This window comes from Halichoerus grypus, chromosome 2, assembly GCF_964656455.1.
Source record: "Halichoerus grypus chromosome 2, mHalGry1.hap1.1, whole genome shotgun sequence".
NCBI lineage: Eukaryota > Metazoa > Chordata > Mammalia > Carnivora > Phocidae > Halichoerus > Halichoerus grypus.
This window is the reverse complement of record NC_135713.1, coordinates 131611975-131631476: the sequence shown is the minus strand read 5'-3', so window position 1 is coordinate 131631476 and position 19502 is coordinate 131611975. Positions and strand designations below refer to the sequence as shown.

Here is a 19502-nt window from a genome sequence, read left to right as displayed (position 1 = left end):
TAAATCAGAGGTTCTCAAACTTTTTATTTTTTGTATCTCATTTTTTTTTTAAGATTTTATTTTTAAGTAATCTCTACACCCACTGTGGGGCTTGAACTCACAACCCCAAGGTCAAGAGTCACGTGCTCTACCAACTGAGCCAGCCAGGTGCCCCGGTTCTCAAACTTTTTAGTCTCAGGGATACATACCCTCTTAAAAATCACTGAAGATCTCAAAAGGCTTTATGTGGCTTGTATTTCCTGGTGTTTACTGTATTAGAAATTAAAAGTAAGATTTTTTTGATATGTGTATAAATTTAGTGAGAAGAGTGATATTGTTTTACATTTTGCAATTCCTGATGCTTAGCAAAAGAATCAGCTGCGATGTCACGTGCTCTCTGGAAAATGCCTCTCTACTCGTAGAGAGAAAGCAAATTTGTCAACCAAGTACATAAGGTCTTGGTACTATTATAAGAAAAGTTCCATCTTGCACAAACTCTCACTCTTTGCAGATGATATGATACTTTATGTGGAAAATCCCAAAGACTCCACCCCAAAACTGCTAGAACTCATACAGGAATTCAGTAAAGTGGCAGGATATAAAATCAATGCACAGAAGTCAGTGGCATTCCTATACACCAACAACAAGTCAGAAGAAAGAGAAATTAAAGAGTTGATCCCATTTACAATTGCACCCAAAACCATAAGATACCTAGGAATAAATCTAACCAAAGAGGCAAAGGATCTGTACTCAGAAAACTATAAAATACTCATGAAAGAAATTGAGGAAGACACAAAGAAATGGAAAAACGTTCCATGCTCATGGATTGGAAGAACAAATATTGTGAAGATGTCAATCCTACCTAGAGCAATCTACACATTCAATGCAATCCCCATCAAAATACCATCCACTTTCTTCAAAGAAATGGAACAAATAATCCTAAAATTTGTATGGAACCAGAAAAGACCCCGCATAGCCAGAGGAATGTTGAAAAAGAAAAGCAAAGCTGGCGGCATCACAATTCCAGACTTCCAGCTCTACTACAAAGCTGTCATCATCAAGACAGTATGGTACTGGCACAAAAACAGACACATAGATCAATGGAACAGAATAGAGAGCCCAGAAATGGACCCTCAACTCTATGGTCAACTAATCTTTGACAAAGCAGGAAAGAATGTCCAATGGAAAAAAGACAGTCTCTTCAACAAATGGTGTTGGGAAAATTGGACAGCCACATGCAGAAGAATGAAACTGGACCATTTCCTTACACCACACACAAAAATAGACTCCAAATGGTTGAAAGACCTCAATGTGAGACAGGAGTCCATCAAAATCCTAAAGGAGAACACAGGCAGCAACCTCTTCGACCTCAGCCGCAGCAACTTCTTCCTAGAAACATCGCCAAAGGCAAGGGAAGCAAGGGCAAAAATGAACTATTGGGACTTCATCAAGATAAAAAGCTTTTGCAAAGCAAAGGAAACAGTCAACAAAACCAAAAGACAACTGACAGAATGGGAGAAGATATTTGCAAATGACATATCAGATAAAGGGCTAGTATCCAAAATCTATAAAGAACTTATCAAACTCAACACCCAAAGAACAAAGAATCCAATCAAGAAATAGGCAGAAGACATGAACAGACATTTTTGCAAAGAAGACATCCAAATGGCCAACAGACACATGAAAAAGTGTTCAATATCGCTCGGCATCAGGGAAATCCAAATCAAAACCTCAATGAGATACCACCTCACACCAGTCAGAATGGCTAAAATTAACAAGTCAGGAAATGACAGATGTTGGCGGGGATGCGGAGAAAGGGGAACCCTCCTACACTGTTGGTGGGAATGCAAGCTGGTGCAGCCACTCTGGAAAACAGTATGGAGGTTCCTCAAAAAGTTGAAAATAGAGCTACCATATGATCCAGCAATTGCACTACTGGGTATTTACCCCAAAGATACAAAAGTAGGGACCCGAAAGGCTACGTGCACCCCGATGTTTATAGCAGCAATGTCCACAATAGCCAAACTGTGGAAAGAGCCAAGATGTCCATCAACAGAAGAATGGATAAAGAAGAGGTGGTATATATATACAATGGAATATTATGCAGCCATCAAAAGGAATAAGATCTTGCCATTTGCAACGACGTGGATGGAACTGGAGGGTATTATGCTGAGCAAAATAAGTCAAACAGAGAAAGACATGTATCATATGACCTCACTGATATGAGGAATTCTTAATCTCAGGAAACAAACTGAGGGTTGCTGGAGTGGGGGGTGGGGTGGGAGGGATGGGGTGACTGGGTGATGGACACTGGGGAGGGTATGTGTTCTGGTAAGCGCTGTGAATTGTGCAAGACTGTTGAATCTCAGATCTGTACCTCTGAAACAAATAATGCAATATATGTTAAGAAAGAAAAAAAGAAGAAGAATGTAGCAGGAGGGGAAGAATGAAGGGGGGGAAATCGGAGGGGGAGAAGAACCATGAGAGACAATGGACTCTGAAAAACAAACTGAGGGTTCTAGAGGGGAGGGGGTTGGGAGGATGGGTTAGCCTGGTGATGGGTATTGAGGAGGGCACGTTCTGCATGGAGCACTGGGTGTTATGCACAAACAATGAATCATGGAACACTATATCTAAAACTAATGATGTAATGTATGGGGATTAACATAACAATAAAAAAATTAAAATAAAAAAAAAGAAAGAAAGAAAAGTTCCATCTTGCAGACAACCTGAAAGACGGACAGGGGCCCAGAGGAGCACCCATACTGTACTTTGAGAACCAGTGAGCTAAAAACACTGCATAGTACAAATATTTACACATATAGATATACTATGTATAGAATAAAATTCTCATGTTAAGGACTTACTAACCTGTAGATGGATTATTTCATAGTGTAAGTTCAAACATCCTTAACTGTTCATTTCTTCCAATGGTATAAAGCCTGCAATACAAATTGCAAGTCAGAATGGCAATAAAGATAAAAAAGAATCTCATACCAAACAGAGGCCTAACAAGATGCATTCCTTTTTTTTTTTTTTTAAGATTTTATTTATTTGACAGAGAGAGAGACACAGCGAGAGAAGGAACACAAGCAGGGGGAGTGGGAGAGGGAGAAGCAGGCTCCCCGCTGAGCAGGGAGCCCGATGCGGGGCTCGATCCCAGGACCCTGGGACCATGACCTGAGCCGAAGGCAGACGCTTAACGACTGAGCCACCCAGGTGCCCTAACAAGATGCATTCCTGACTGTCAGTACCAAATATCATATTTTCGCATGTGGTACTATTGTGTCCCAATAATGAGGTAGATGGAGTGAGCATTATCCTATTTTATAGATGAGAAAAGTGCACAGAGAGGGGGTAAGTGACTTATCCAAGCACCATAACTAATCCGTGACAGAGCCGGGAATCGATCCAGCCCAGTGCTGCTTTGGGCTTATCGCTAGGCCAACACACAATGCCAAAACACATGTTTGGAAAGTGGAGATTATTACTGGGGTGTTGTGTTGCCTGATTTGTGTCTTTATAATTCTTCACTTACTTGGCCAAATAGCTGTTCCGGTAGATACATAGTTGGTGCTTTAGTATTATTTTGCTAAATGTTCCACTTTAACATTTTGAAAATATGTAATTACTCCCTCTGACCTTAATTTTCCTTACATGTAAAATTTGGACCTAATTACGGCAAAGTCTCCAGCAACAATGACATCTTAATAACTAATAAAACAAGGCAGATCAGAATCTGCAATTTAATTTAAACAAAACAAAACAAACCAGTCCCCTCAAATTGGGAAAATGTGCAAGGACGCTTGCGGTTTACTCCAGGATAGCGGATGGTATCGGAATGTTCTGGAAGCCAGGCATCAGGGATGCTTACATCCTGCAACCCTCCAGAGAACATGCACAATACTTACTCTCTCAGTGGCCCACGTGAATTTGCAATGTTTTGTGGACAGCCACATAGGTGAACATGTTTGTCATTTTTGGAACCTGGGTACTAGCTCTGTTGATGCAAAACCTTTCCGCTGTGTTTTAATAAGTATTGATTTTTCCAAAGATGAAGCTACCATCTAAAGTGAAGGAAGATTGTTGGGGGCGCCTGGGCGGCTCAGCTGGTTAAGCGTCTGCCTTCGGCTCAGGTCATGATCTCAGGGTCCTGCGATCGAGTCCCGCATCGGGCTCCCTGCTCAGCGGGGAGTCTGCTTCTCCCTCTCCCCCTGCTCCATCCCCCTCCCACTTGTGCATGCTCTCTCTGTCAAATAAATAAATAAAGTCTTTAAAAAATAAATACATAAATAAAGTGAAGGAAGATTGTACTTTGTTTTATCCGGAGATTTACCAAAAGTGGTCCACTGATTCAGAAAAGCGTGTTGTGGTACTGGACTTGTCACAGCTACCCACACTCAGAGCTGTGATACTCACGTGTCCTACACACTTGGTGTGAGCATCTGACTACACCACCAGATCTACTATCGAGAGCAGCAGCACCTACAAACATATCGAAATAGTTGACTGTAAATCGATTTCCAATAGTTCTCCTTTATATTATAATTAAGATGTTTTGTCAATACTTTAATCAGGTATGTATAGGTAGGTTATATTATTTGTGCTTTCCATTGTCGGATAATAAAGGGGCACTTCCTAATTTTTTTTTTTTTTAAGTAGAATGCTGTCCCTGCTAAGATCAAGAACCACTGGATTAATTTCCTTTAGAAAATTCCCATTTTTTTTCCTGCTCAAAAATTTAGTTTTAGATTCAGTATTAATAGGTATTTCTCAAATTTCAATCCCCTTTGAAAAACACACTTACGGTTACTCTGTTTGTGTTAAAAAAAACAGTGTGAAAATAGCCTGCAAAGTATCTGGCTAAAGGGTTTGACACATTGGGGTTTTGGGTGAGAAGAAGAGGATGATGTATTGGATCAACTTCAAAAGAAGCAAATTAAAGGTATTTTGGGTTATCTAATTTATGCAGCTTCGAGCTCCTCTAAATTCAAAACCCACAACTGCCTCCACCACAACCATCAGCACCAACACCAAAGACATACATACTTGAGAGAAGACAACCTTCTCTCCGCTTTACCTACTCACATAGAGAAAAGACGACGTAGTTCAGAACATTATTGATTAAATGAGGGAAGCTGCAGGGACTACTGGTACTCAAACATTCTCCTGAAAATTATTCCTTGCAATGTATACCATAGGTTCAAAGTGAGTGTTCTTTTCAAACACGAATGATCTTCATTTATAATTAAATACTGAAAACAATTTCGGTGACAAATGAGTGCCGTTTACCAAAATTAGATAAAAGTCATTGCCAAGTTTTAAAATCCCAGTGAAGTTTTGATCAATGCATTCTACACAACAAATAATTGTGATATTTATTTTGCTACCTGTACATTAAGTTTTTCCTTGACTGCTTTCCTGAACCACACAATTATGTGAAGATATATTTTCCACGCTTTCTGCAGTCTGAGATACATTTTTTTGAAAATTGAAGATGAAATGACTTCTTAATCACGTCATTTTTTCCCCTCTGGAAGACACTGCCTTTTTTACTTACTGGTTTAAAAACTGCCCAAATCAATACAACTTTCATGGTTGGGTACCAGCCTACTTGATTATGTTGGGGAAATACGTAGAGTGCTGGGAATAGCATTTACTTCTCTGGCTCAATTAGTTTTGTAGCAACGGTTCATTAACAGCATACACCATTAATTTAGAATAAGCCCTCCACTAATAATGACAATTGATTTCTTTGTTTAATTTCTCTACAACCAAACGACACACTTTACGTTGAACCCCAATTTAAAGTCCTTCGGGAATTTGGATTACATGACACCTTTTCAAAAGGTTGTATTTGATGACCTAACCCACCTGATGTTTTTCTCTTTGCCACATTTAAAATATAAAAGTGCATCTAATTAAATGATTATAATTTGAGTTATTAACTTTTAGTAAAAAATTAATAAGCATTTCTAAAAAGAAAAAGAAAACTTCCCCACATAAATTTCCCTTTCAACTTACGCTAACATCCATTTTATAATGAACTACAACGCATGGCGTATTTCCAGGTTTAAAGACATTACCTCCATCATTCTCTGTGGCCTGAAAGTCAACATTTTAAGGTACCAGCAACTGCTCTCTCTGAATACACTGACCTCGAGCCAGTCAGACATTCTTTTCTGCTTCAATTTCTCAGCTATAAAACAGATTGATGATATCTAGAAATATATGTTTTACATACACAGTAATGGCAGCCTTACTTGTCAACCAATCCTACTGACTACTATTTTTACTATGCTATAAAAAATAAACTCTTGTTGGCATAAGTATAAATCCCAAGTTCAGAGTCCCTGAATTCAAGTGCTGACTTTGCCGCTTATAAAGCAGATCGTGTTGGCCATGCCATTTCACCTTACTGAGCATCTATTTCTGCATACATCGGAAGTGATTAATGATACATATTCTGCTTCACTTCACGCACTTATGAACATCAAATAAGAAAACTCGTATGATTTTCAAATCACAGTAGGAAGATGACGAATAGAAGGAACAAATATATTTCAAAGACCATGATGTGTTTTCTGCTCTCTGGAATCCTGAATCCACCAGCGTGTATTTCTAACAAGCCAAAATAGTGTGATCTGAATGGAACATTGTAAACTAAACAAAGGCACATCTATATGACTACTACGAGCCGAAACAAGGATAAGCGGCATGGTCTACCTAACTATAGTTGAGCCCCAAATTCAATCTCATTGCATCAGCCATAAACAAAGTAAGGACTTACAACAATAGGTATATCACATCAAATCTACTATTGCGTTAGAACTTCCTTTCTTATTTTTAATGCCTAGAATCATTTGTTGGTGATTGAAGGCAAAGGTAGGACCTGTACCTATGAACGTGATATAAACATTAGTCAGAATGGCGGTTTTGAGTTTTATGCTATAGGCCATTTCCCAACATGGATTTCTAGTCCCAACTTTTATCCAGAGTTACAAATGAATATTTTTTCCCTATGTGCTGTGCATCTCAAATAGTACATCCAAAATCATATACTTCCATTTCGCACTTACATGCATTGGTTAGAGACTTTTTGCTTACTTTTTCCGTATACTTCTTAAATAGCTTGTGCAAATGTTGTATAGAAGCACATGTAACAGCAAAAGTGAAATAAAATAATAAATTTCTATATTTCACTAATTCTTAGTAAATGGGTACATGCATAAAGATGAACTCATGCCAAAACTTTACCTATCTCCTGAAAGTCAAGCCTTGACAAGGAAAATATAATTGTAAGGGAATATTATTAACACCAGTTCCTCACAAAGTGTACACCCAATGCAACCCTCAGAATTTGAAACAGAGAAAACAAAATGAAATCTACTTTCTAATGACTCAACTCAAATCAACTTCACCCCTCACTGAGAAAAAGCTCACTGAGAAATAGTTATGCAGCATATTTCCAAAGTCCAAACAGCACTGCAAAGAGACACTGGTTACGAAATGTTTTGATAAGTGTGATGTGAATAATTAATAGATGAGAACATTTTTATTCCTTTCTAAGGGCAGCAGGAGATTAAGTTAATTTACGATGGCATGAGTGATTACTTCGTTTCCGTATAAAAATGAGCTGCTTAAAATCTAATCCTCACAGTAACAGGTAACACGTATAGCTCCTTGAGAAAAGCAGCAACGTGTTCAGGACAAGTGACAAAAACAAGTAGATCGGCAGCAGTATTTGAAAACAGCTGTGATGAACTGTCAAGAAAGAGAACAGACAGAATCAGTCTCTGACAGTGGTCCAGGCCCTGAACCACAGCAAAGGCAAATTTCCTATTATTTTTTCTGAATTCTATACTCTCTAACTTTAGAAATATTTAGATGAGATGCTTATATTAGAACAGAAATGAAAAAGGATAAGGAAATCGACAAATTTATATTGACTTCGTAGATATTTGCAGACGAAAGGGAAATGAAAACTTTTCCATTTTACTTAAGGAAGGAGGACATAATATTGCTTTATGACTCATAAAACTTTTAGAATTTATTCTCAAAAAGGCACACATCAGTGTTAGATCCTAACACAGGATGGCTAAAACCAGATGGGAATCTATGAAAAAAATACGTAATGTATTACAATCTAAAGGCCACGAACCATATTTTATTTCTTAGATTGGGTGGTGGTTACAAGGGTTTGCATTTTGTAATTATTCGCCTTGCTGTGTACTTATATTTTGTAAACTTTTAGAGAAATGGGTTGTGTTTCATAATTTTTAAAATGTTATTTTAAAATGTTACAAGCTGGGGTGCCTGGATGACTCAGTTGGTTAAGCGTCTGACTCTTGATTTCAGCTCAGGTCATGATCTCAGGGTCGTGGGATCGAGCCCCACGTCTGGCTCCGTGCTCAGCTCAGAGTCTCCTTGTCCCTCTCCCTCTGCTCTTCCCCACACTTGTGCACTCTTTCTCTCAAATAAATAAATAAAATCTTTCAAAAAATGAAATAAAATAAAATGTTATAAGCTAAGGGATGTCTGGGTGGCTCAGTCAGTTAAGTGACCAACTCTTGGCTTCACCTCAGGTCATGATCTCAGGGTCATGATCTCAGAGTCGTGAGATTGAGCCCCACACTCAGCACAGAGTCTGCTGAGATTCTCTCCCTTTGCCCCTTCTCTTGCTCATGCTTGCTCTCTCTCTAAAATAAAAGTAAATAAATAAAATCTTTTTTAAAAAAAACATTACAAGCTGAGGAATCAGCAAAGTCCTAGTTGTACTTAATCTGTGGCTATGTCTGCCCTATCTGAAAATACACTTCAGCCAGTTCATTAAGGGGCTAGAAGCATTCGTCAGGCAAGGCTTTTGGCATCATGCAGATAAGATAATCATGCAGACCAAATAATGAATTTTATATATTTCACTAATTCTTAGCAAATGGCCTGGGGGCAGGTATGACAATGAACTCATGCTGAAATGTATCTATTTCCTAAAAAAAGAAAAAAAAAAAAGCCTTGACAAAGACAAAAGAATTCTAAATGAATTACTAATACCGGTTGTTGTTTTTTTTTAAAGCTTTTATTTATTTATTTGACACAGAGAGAGAGAGAGAGAGAGAGAGAGCACAAGTAGGCAGAGAGACAGGCAGAGGGAGAGGGAGAAGCAGGCTTCCCGCTGAGCAGGGAGCCCGATGCGGGGCTCGATCCCAGGACCCCGGGACCACGACCCGAGCCGAAGGCAGACACTTAATGGCTGAGCCACCCAGGCGCCCCACTAATACTGGTTTATAGCAAACACCAGGATGCACATCCAGTATAACCCTCTTACTTGAAACAAAGACAATAAATGAACCCTAATTTACTGGTGGTTACTATGATTTACTTACCCTAAGTGGAAGCCAACTGTTGTGGGTTATGCCATCTACATAGCAACTCACTTCTCTGTCCTTCAAATTCACCCCTGGAGATGTTACTTCAGACATGCTCGTGGTAGATAAATGTAGTCCTGATTTACATTGCTAGGTCATGGAGCATGAAATCTCAGTGCGCTCCAATCTGTGTATAAATATGAAAAGGTAAACAAATGCACTCACCTGTGTAGGGATAAGAGAGAGTGCTTACTGCATTAAAGAGCGTGCAAAAAAAAAAAAAAAAAAGCGGGGGGGGGGGCGGCTGGTGGCACAGTCGATTAAGCATCCACCTCAGGTCGTGATCCCAGGGTTGTGAGATCAAGCCCTGAGTTGGGCTCTGCGCTTCGCGAGGAGTCTGCTTCAGATTCTCTCTCCCTCTCCCTCTGCCCCTCCTGCTTGTGCTCTTTCTCTCTCTCTCTCTCTCTGAAAATAAATAAATAAACCTTTAAAAAAAAAAAAGAGTGTGCATATTACAAAGTTCTGTGAAACCAATGAGTGTCCAAAATGTATTGATATATAGTTGCAAATGCAGGAATGAAGATACGGCATCTAAAATCGTGTCCAATAATGAAGCACAGTGGGTTACGTATAAGAGTTGGTAATACGGGTTTTTAAATCTCAGTCTATAAATATTCTTTTCTAACCTACACTGAAAAATGTCTGAAGGAAACAGGAGTGTTAACACACACACATACAATCATTTGAATTGAAAAACTGTGGCAGCAGCTAAAATTTAATGAATAACCTATTTCCTTTTAGACCGTGAGTCCACCATCCCACATTAATTGGATTGTCTGGCATTCATAGCCACCAGATGGAAAAACTCAACATCGTGCAAAGAGCTACCGACCTTGGCTGTTTGTGGATCATGCAATGTGATTCACTTTGAATATTTTAGGAGACGACTGCCTCGTGGATTCTCATCATCTTTTTTATTCCTCTGTCTTCTATCTTTAATTACAGAATCACAAGATTTGGGGGATGTTACAAGGCACAGGATGAGTCAGCAAAATACACATTTGTGCTTATTTTGAACTTCCCCTGTTTTCGGTAAAATTTCTTGTATGAAAAAAGTATGAAAATCGCATGTCAAATAAAAAGAATTTTGACTTTGCAAACATATTTCAGAAATGATGGAAATAAATTTAGGAGAAAAATAAGAGTAGGTCAGTGTTTTTCTTTGTGAAAGGGCTCATTAGGCTGGGGCAGTCAGGGACTGCCCAATTAGGACCTTTCAACTAAGAATACCATTCTGGTTCGATAAGTTTCTATATTCCAGCTAGGCTCAATTCCTTTTATTGTAAGATATTATATTAGCGAGGTGACAATAGCTACTATAACAGATAAACCCTAAAATCTCAGTAGCTTAACACAAATCTCAATGGCTTAACACAAGTTTATTTTTCGCTCCTGCAGATTCCAAACACTTTTCTTCTTCAAGGGTGTCTCTCTGCCAGAGGTTAATTCAACAGTTCTCACCATTGGAAGGAGGGCATGAATTTCCGGCAGACAGCTAGCTGTCTCTTCCACGGAAATTGTGCTTTTAGGAAATCTCAACTTACCAGGAAAACTCAAGTCGTGAGTCCATATTCCCGTGACTTGGGAAGGCTCTTTCTTCTCGGTCGTGAGATAGCCACAAAGCAGAATCATAATAAAGTACAGAAGAGTTTGGAAAGATTGCCATCCTATAGTCAATGGAACACTCCAGAAGAGAAGTACCTATGGTATACACAGAAGGATAAATGTTAGAGACAGATTTTACACACCAAAAGGAATTCTGATAGTTTTCATAATAGACGTGAGGTAAATTATGCTATAAATGTGTTAATACATGAACCTTATTCTATGACGACCCTACAGGATCATCTACATTCATTTTGCTGATGTTTGCATTTTAACACATGAGATTGAAAAGTTCAACTATGTAGAGTGGAGGATGGCTTCAATAGAAACAAGGAAGTTTCACTGGATTCTTTATGAAAGTGGCAGCAAAGGTCTGATGGTGAAGCTTCTGTCCTATTTCTCTCCACTTGCTCTCACAGATTAGACAATGTGCTGTCTAGTTTATATTTGTTATCCTATATCCCTTAGATATAAGCTGGACTATGGGTCATTGCATATCCTTTCTGTCATAAAACATTTCACTGTGACCCTGTTAGGTCAAATCTAAGTAATTCAGGTATATGACTGACACATTGATTCTGGCCCATTTGGTATGTCATTGCCACAATGCAGTATTAAACCCTAAGATTTCAATGTTGATGGGGCAGAGGATTTTTTGCACAGAAGACTAGAGACCTCTGAGGATGAACATCTCCGTACTAGGAACAAAGATCACAGTGGTAGGCTGACTCTTTCCCCAGTGATGTCATGGCTACTGGATGCTGATATTGAGAAATAATGGTGACAAAGCAGTCAAAAGGTACTCCCCTGAGGAAGGAGGATTCATTCATCTGCAACAGAACTCCCACGATGAGGCAAATATCTAAAATCTTCAGATTCTACCATCAGATCAATCTCTGTCTTCATTACACCTTCCCAGGATGCCAAGTTATCACGAATTTTACAAATGAAATGTTGGTACATGTTAGAGTCAGCTACCTTTCTAGTCACTGCTGGGAAAACAAAAGGGACTGGTTCTCATCTTGATTCTTCCATTTAGTTAAACCTATTGCAATTGTTCACCATTCCATTTAATCAAAAACTATTTATTCAATGTCAACTATGAGCTAGCTTCTACTTGGTTCTACAGAGATGATATTTAAAAACACACTAAAACTCTAAAATAACGCCTCTTCCTTTATGGAACTAATAATCTAGGGGAGGGGACAGATAAACAAATATTCCCATAAATACAGAAAGAAGTCCAAGGAAAACAATGCATGCAGCCATGAGAACACATCAGACCCTGGGGGCCAGGGAAGAACTCCTTGAGGTGGTTGGTTTCACCGTGAGATGGAAGGATATGTCAGAGTAACCTACACAGTGGCAGTTGGAAGCAGAAAGCTGGGGTGTGTAGACATAAAATGATGTCAAATTGAATAAAATTATATGACTGACAGAAGGCTGATCACACACAGGCTTAGAAGCCACTTCGGGTGATCCCCATCTTTGCACTAAGCCAGCAATGGGAGGACGCTGACTTCATCGGACTTGTATTTTACCAAGGTCAACCTTGAATCCAGGGGATGTCGAGAAACCACAGGGGAAGCTATTTCCTTCACTCTAACAGGTTCCCCTAGTTTTCAAGCCAGCTCAACTTAATTATGCAGTGGAAAACAACTTATTTATAAAAAAGAGTTGAATTTCACATGCCACAAATTTTGCTGATGTTATTAGGCAGCATTACATTACAGACAAGGCTTGTACTAAAAAAAAAAAAATGTTGCTATCTGTCTCTATATTAAACACCACATGTATACTGGAATATACCCACAATCTCTTGCCTGGGTGTGTTTCCAGTTAAAGAAAATAAGTCCTCCATTCCCCCTGTTTCCCTGTCCTTTCTGCTTATTCCCAAGACCAAATTTTCATAAAAAAATATGGACCACTAGTTTATGTCTTCTCTTAACTTTGAAATCCTTCTAGCAAGTAAGCCTTTGAAATTGAAATTCGTCATGACAAAGCACCTGGTGTCACACTCATGATGGGGAGCCCTCAACAGTTGTTGAGCCAGGAATTTTCTCTCCACTGGCAAATTCCCTCTTTCTCGAATGCTTTACTCATTTCATAAATAAAGTATTTTAGGAAATATGGACCAGCACTTAGCCTGTCCACATTTCGGTGGATTACTTAAATTTCAGAAATTAAAAGGATTCTATAATTGTGAGTTCTGATGGTTATCAGCAATATTACAATGCCAGATCTTCTGTTAAACATTTGTGTGAAAATTAAACATGATTTAAATTCTAGCTTCTAAGATTTATTTCTCCCTGCTACTATTACACAAAACCACTATTAATATGCTGTGAAATGAGACATCTACGGCATTGCTAGTAAAAGCCTTTAAGTGGTAATCCTTCTGAATCCTTTCTTGTAATAGCCGAACATTTGCTGTACAAAACCAATGAAATTCACACATGCTGCTATGGAGTGGTGGAGTGATTATTACAGCATTTTTTTTTCCCCAAAGTACCTTAGGCATTAGATGATTAGAGAATAGTCTTATGTTTTAAACTTCCTGCCAACAATGTGGCTTTTAGTTGCATTGGATTGAGGACAAATTGTAGTATAATGTATGTTGACAGTTTAATAACACGGGTTACTATCCTTGGTGTACTTTATGATGTAATACATCCTTACAGGTGTCTCCAGAGAATTGTGCTATGATTTTCAAGGCACAGAAAATTCAATAAACTAAAACAGTCTGAGTAAGATTTCTGCCTTCTGTATACTTTGGACATTTTCCTAAAAAATAAATAGGTGCTACCCTTCTAAAATATTTTTCCAACATGCCTTTTCTGTTTTTCTTCTCAAGCTGTAGATTTTAAGACTGGAATGGTACAATTCTTATTAAATTATACATTAAAAATATAAAAGTCTCTTTCTTTATATAATAAACAGTCTTTTCCAGGTCTTAAAGGTAAAGTTCCTCTTCTATAAAAAGCCATAATTGTGGTTTTCAAAAATCTCATTAAATATTTAGATCTTTTAGAGCCACAAGTGTTTTCTGTTGAAGTTTAAACACATTTAGGCTAATTATTTCTAATGTTTTGACCATTGTACAAATACTTAGGGTATTAAATAGCTAATAGCATAAAACAAAATAGCAAGTCTTATGTGCAGAATTCATATAATTACTCCTGGATTTTCTTTTCATCAAGATACTTCTGGGTGAAACAAAAATGGCAATACAATGTATTTTTGAAAGTGATATGAAACATTAGTATTAAACGAATGCAAGTCTAAATACAGATGTGACTTTATGTAGCCTTATTCCCATTTACACAACTATAAACACAAAAAAATATTCAAGTTCTTAAGCACGCTAAACCCGCTGTGATTTCACAATGGACAATTGTCTGGTATTTCAGTGATTTGCAGAAAAGAAAACATACTACAATATCCTAAAAGAAATATTCTCCCAATACTACTTTATTAAAAAAAAAAAAAGACTCAGTAATTTTATCATCTACCTGTAAGGTGAAGGCACAGAAAATGACTATAAATCACTATTTTCCACAACTACGATCTTTTATATAGTCCTCTCTTTTATTTTTATTTTTTTTTAAAGATTTTATTTATCCATTTGAGAGAGAGACAGAGAGAGAGAGCGTGAGAGCATGAGAGGGGGGAAGGTCAGAGGGAGAAGCAGACTCCCTGCTGAGCAGAGACCCCGATGCGGGACGATGCGGGACTGGATACTGGGACTCCGGGATCATGACCCGAGCCGAAGGCAGTCGCTTAACCAACTGAGCCACCCAGGCGCCCTATAGTCCTCTCTTAAAAAAAAACAAAAAACAAAAAACTAGACAGTATGGGAATACAGAGGAACATACAGCAAGTTTCCCATCCTAAAGGTAAGATAGTCACTTTTTAGGAAGTACTTCCTTTGTTGCAGATACTGTGTAAAATATTTGACGTACATTATTTTCTCTACTGCTCCAAGCTACCCCAGAGGATAGGTTCCTTATTATTATCTTCATTTTACAGATGAGGAAACAGCATCCAGAAAGGTCAGTGGTTGACCTCAGATTTTAGAGCACATACATGGTGGAATTAGGATTCTCAATCTAGCATTCAGAATTCAGACTCTGGAACATACTGCCTTCCTCACTGGCCAGGCAATTGATTTAGATTTTTTTAAAAAGGCACATGTGGGTATTTTCATTAAAAACAACACAAGCTAATATAAAGAATACTAAACGGACATAGATTGTGACTTTTGTTTGTTTGAGGACTAAGAAACTCAATCGCTTCGGAAATCCGTTTGGAGATCCCTTCATCTCAGTGCTCACCCAACAACTCAATGTTAGTGCTCTTGAAACTCATGCTACTTAAATTATCTCATTGTTATCGTTATTATTGCATTTTCTAGCGGCATCTCAGAACCAAACTATCTGTGTGTTCAAAGCAAACATATACAAAGTAATCAAGTTTTTTGTGAAGCTCCTGAGAGCTGAGACAGGGTGATGTGAAAAACAAATTGCAGTAGAGTATGAGGCTCAAAGAAAAAAAAAAAATCATGCCCTTGAATTCTAGCCTACAAGAACTTTTTCAGTTCCAGTGTCTTTGTTGCTTTTTCTAATTTTTTTGGCCCAGGGTTTGTGCGCTTTCCTCCTCCCAGGGGTTCCACCAGGCAGGCCTGGTTGGAAGAGGTCCCAGCAGAGAGCAGAGGTCTGAGGATTATTGAAGTGGTTTTCTTTTTAATCACTTATAAAAACAGAGACAAAGCCAGTCACCAGCCATGTGATTTACTCCAAGTCTCCGGGTCTCTAAATTCCCTGAAGAAAGCTAGAATCAGCACTTTTCCAACAGCGTGGTATTTTGAGCTTCAGTCAAGTTTGAGTACCATACTGCTCTGGGAAGGGGAGAGAGGCAGAGGAAAAAAAAAAAAAAAAAAAAAAAAAAAAAAAAAAATATATATATATATATATATATATATATATATATCACTTGAACGTCTTAATAAAATGGAGACCGTACTTAAACTACCATGCTCAAGCACAGGGTATGTCCTTGTGTCTTTAGTCTCTCCTAGCACTTTGAAAATGGATTCTCGCTTTATTTCCTGGTTGATGAAGCTTAACACAATCTCCGTTCCTTCCTCTCATAGCCTCTGATTTTTCTTTCGTGGGGTTTGCAATCAGAAAGTACTCCTTAAAAGCTAAATTAGGAACAGAAGATGAAGAGACTGAGATAAATCTGATTGCATTGGTCCTCACTAAAACGTAATTAACTAGCATTTAAGTAAACACTCCCTAGGCAATTGCAGAGAAAGGGGCAAAGCCCTGAAAGAGGAGTCACAATTTTAACACCCTAGTGGCCAAGCAGTCTTGGGAATGGTCGGCGGTTTCACATGAAATCCCCACCCCTCAAAAAACAACAACAGAAATCCTAAGGATGAGCACAAAGGATTAATTTCATTTTATTGTGTATTTGCAAGTTTCAAGGCTGGGTTAACCAGGCGACAGCATGCATTCCCCCCCATCCCAACCACGCCACCCCCACTTTAGAAAAGAAAGCAATCTGTAAACTCAAACCAAATGTTTTCCATTTCTTTTCCTCTCTCAGAAACGTCAGCGGACTTAGTCAAGCACAGGCAAACTGCCAGCCGCAGCTAGATTACGCTAACCCTGGGATGCGGGAGTTGGCTGTGTTCCTCTGAGGCTTGCACAGGATGGTATTAAAAGTAATGAACACACAGAGAGACCCTGCAGGGCATGACGTGGTTTGTGTTTACGCCTCATTGGAACACTGTGGGTATTAGCGATTCTTCCAAATCTTCACCTGTATGGTGTCCTCTGGTTTTGCACACGTACTGACTCACTTCTCAACATATTTAGGCTTCTTTCCCTTGCAAATGCCCACTCCTCACACTCCAAGCCTGCATCTGTCTTTCCCTTCACCCTTCCCTCAAACTATACTCTAGTCAATTTGGTGGAGGCTTTCTGGTCCCTTTCTAAACAAGATCCCTGTTTCCTTGGAGCAGATGATGCCTAGGGTTACATCCTGAGGAGATGTGGACAACTTGAAAATTTTCAAATTCCATTGCATAAATTAGAGTATATGTAGGATCTAAACTAAAGGTTTATTAATTAATGTATAAAATGCAGCTTAATTTTACAAATAATAAGTACCTAATATTTTGGTTGGAATATTCACAGTCGTTAAGAACATTAAAGAAATGTTGCACACGTAGTTTTACCTTCAAAGATATACGTAGGGACTAGGTATACTAAGAGAATTTGAAACTAGAGAGAATCGATAGTCCAACATTTACTATTCATTGAAACATAATGATTTTTGTCCAATAATGAAACTGACATGACTGTTAACTTTATGAAGAAAAGAAACAAAATTAAAACGGTCCTGTGGTAATTCGCTTGGTCTCTTTCATCTAGTGTTGTTTTATTTGTACTTGCATTCTATAGGAGGCACAGAAAACACATTCTTTTAAATAGTTTGTAAAATAACAAGACAATACCATAATGATTGTATTAGCAGCAAGATAACAATACAATCCGGAAATCCAGAGCAACATGATACAACTTTCCCTAATAAGTGACTAGTGACTCAAGTCAATTGAGGGGACCTTCCGAATAAAACTAGAATACATGTGCATTTACCAAAGCCCATGGCTAAATGATCTCCAAGTGAAATAAAATCTGTTACTGGAAGAAAAGGAGTCACTAGCAAATCCCTGGTCATTACATGGTTAATATTAGTCACCTAATAGGAAGGTTACTTCCCATTAAGTCCAGAAGGTGAGGCCACGATGATCCCCTTACACATAATAGCAATGTACCAAAGAAGGAACTGATTAGATTACAATTAGAAGAGCTATTGCAAAGCCCTAAATATATAATTGGCAGGGTTCCTCCAAGTGGGAAGTGCTGATATCCAATACACATCAGCTCTGGCTTGGCTTGTCTTGTTAGGTAAACAAAATGTGTCTTGCCTGTCATTGTCATAAAATATTAATGCACTGGAAGTCTCTAAACCTTGCTAAGCATAAGGCCTATTATCACACTTAAGAGCAAAGCAATCTAATAAATCGCTGGCTGTGTAAAAACGAAGTCAGCTGGCAGAGACAGCAATCTCCCTTAGGGATGGTAAGAGCCTCATCTTCAACTCCAGCAGCTGCAGTTCCAGAGAAATTATGTTTCTTCTGCTTAGTAAAAATACATTTGTGCTGAATTCTGTTATTTAAACTCTAATGGAATCATTAGGAATATCCATACATTATGAGTAATAGAAAATTAACTAAGAAAATCATCTACAGGACTGTCATATAATAGGCACGGTATTTTTATTAGGCTTGAGTTTTAGGCAGTGAAATCTGATGTCAAATCACGCTGCTTACTTCTAAAACCCATTCCGAAAGAGTAGGAACCCCCAACTCATACATAAATAATCATGTGTAAACACTGAGCACTGAACTACTGTCCCTAATTGAAAGCAACTCACTTGTTTTGCCCTGGTAGGAGGTCCTTCAGGCAGTAAGTAAATAGAAAAGCAATATTGTTGCTATGTACCTTAAAAACTGTTATAAAATTGCTGGTATGTTGTATTTTATGCAACACTTAACCACTCTCTGAAAACCCGAAGAAAGATATATTTCAGAATGGACCAAGCCTTTACTTGCCTCCACCCCCCCCAAATATATACACACTTTAAATTAGTCAAATCAACATATTTCCAGTAAGACAGAAAAGGTAAGCTGATAGATTTTTAAAATAGTAATGACAAGTGATAATAAGTGCTTGCACATATATTATTTCATTTTAACTTCATAATAACCCAGTAAGGTAAACACAACCATCACATCCATGTCCAAAATAAAGGAACAGATCATTCTCCCCGAGTCAATCATTTCACGGGAGGCACCATTAGTTTATAAATGCTACTCAACTGACTTTGAACGCCACACCTCTCAAGGCAGCCCAGTTTTTGTTGTTGCTGTCATTTTATTTTCTACTTACAACTTCATCTTGACAAAGACGGTGTTTCAAACTCTGAAAAGCATTTAGCCTACCGATATGTAATCGCGACCAAGGGATGATAATTTGAGGTTACACGATTAATGGACGGTGTGTCCCTTTCATAGGACATTCGGTAACAAAATGTTGATGACCCACACGTGTGGAAAACATGAACTAAAAAAGCCTGCCATACTTAGAAGGAATATTAGGAGGTGAAAATATATTTAAGTCAAAAGGGGAAATAAGCCCTTTCTTACGTGGCACAGGGATCATAGGCTTTACACTTACTCGGAGACTAATGTGGGCACTTAACAAGCATCCCTCGTCCGTAGGATGATGGTGCTTCAGGAAAGGAACACAGTCCTCCCCGGTGTTTGGTATATGGTGATAACATTCTCCATAAGGCCATGCCATTCCCCCGTAAGTTGACAGTAACCTTTATGTCAGAGAAACTAGAGAATTATCACTAGAA

General features: G+C 38.4%; 1 long non-coding RNA gene across 1 annotated transcript in view; it reads right to left on the bottom strand.

Moving 5' to 3' along the window:
• LOC144381147 (uncharacterized) overlaps positions 1-19502 on the bottom strand; it is a 398096-nt gene that overhangs the window by 51311 nt on the left and 327283 nt on the right. The window contains exons 8-9 of the long non-coding RNA XR_013445854.1: positions 10949-11105; positions 2851-2921 (exon numbers count right to left, since the gene is read on the bottom strand). This is a non-coding gene — a long non-coding RNA (uncharacterized LOC144381147). The remainder of the gene's footprint in view (positions 1-2850; positions 2922-10948; positions 11106-19502) is intronic.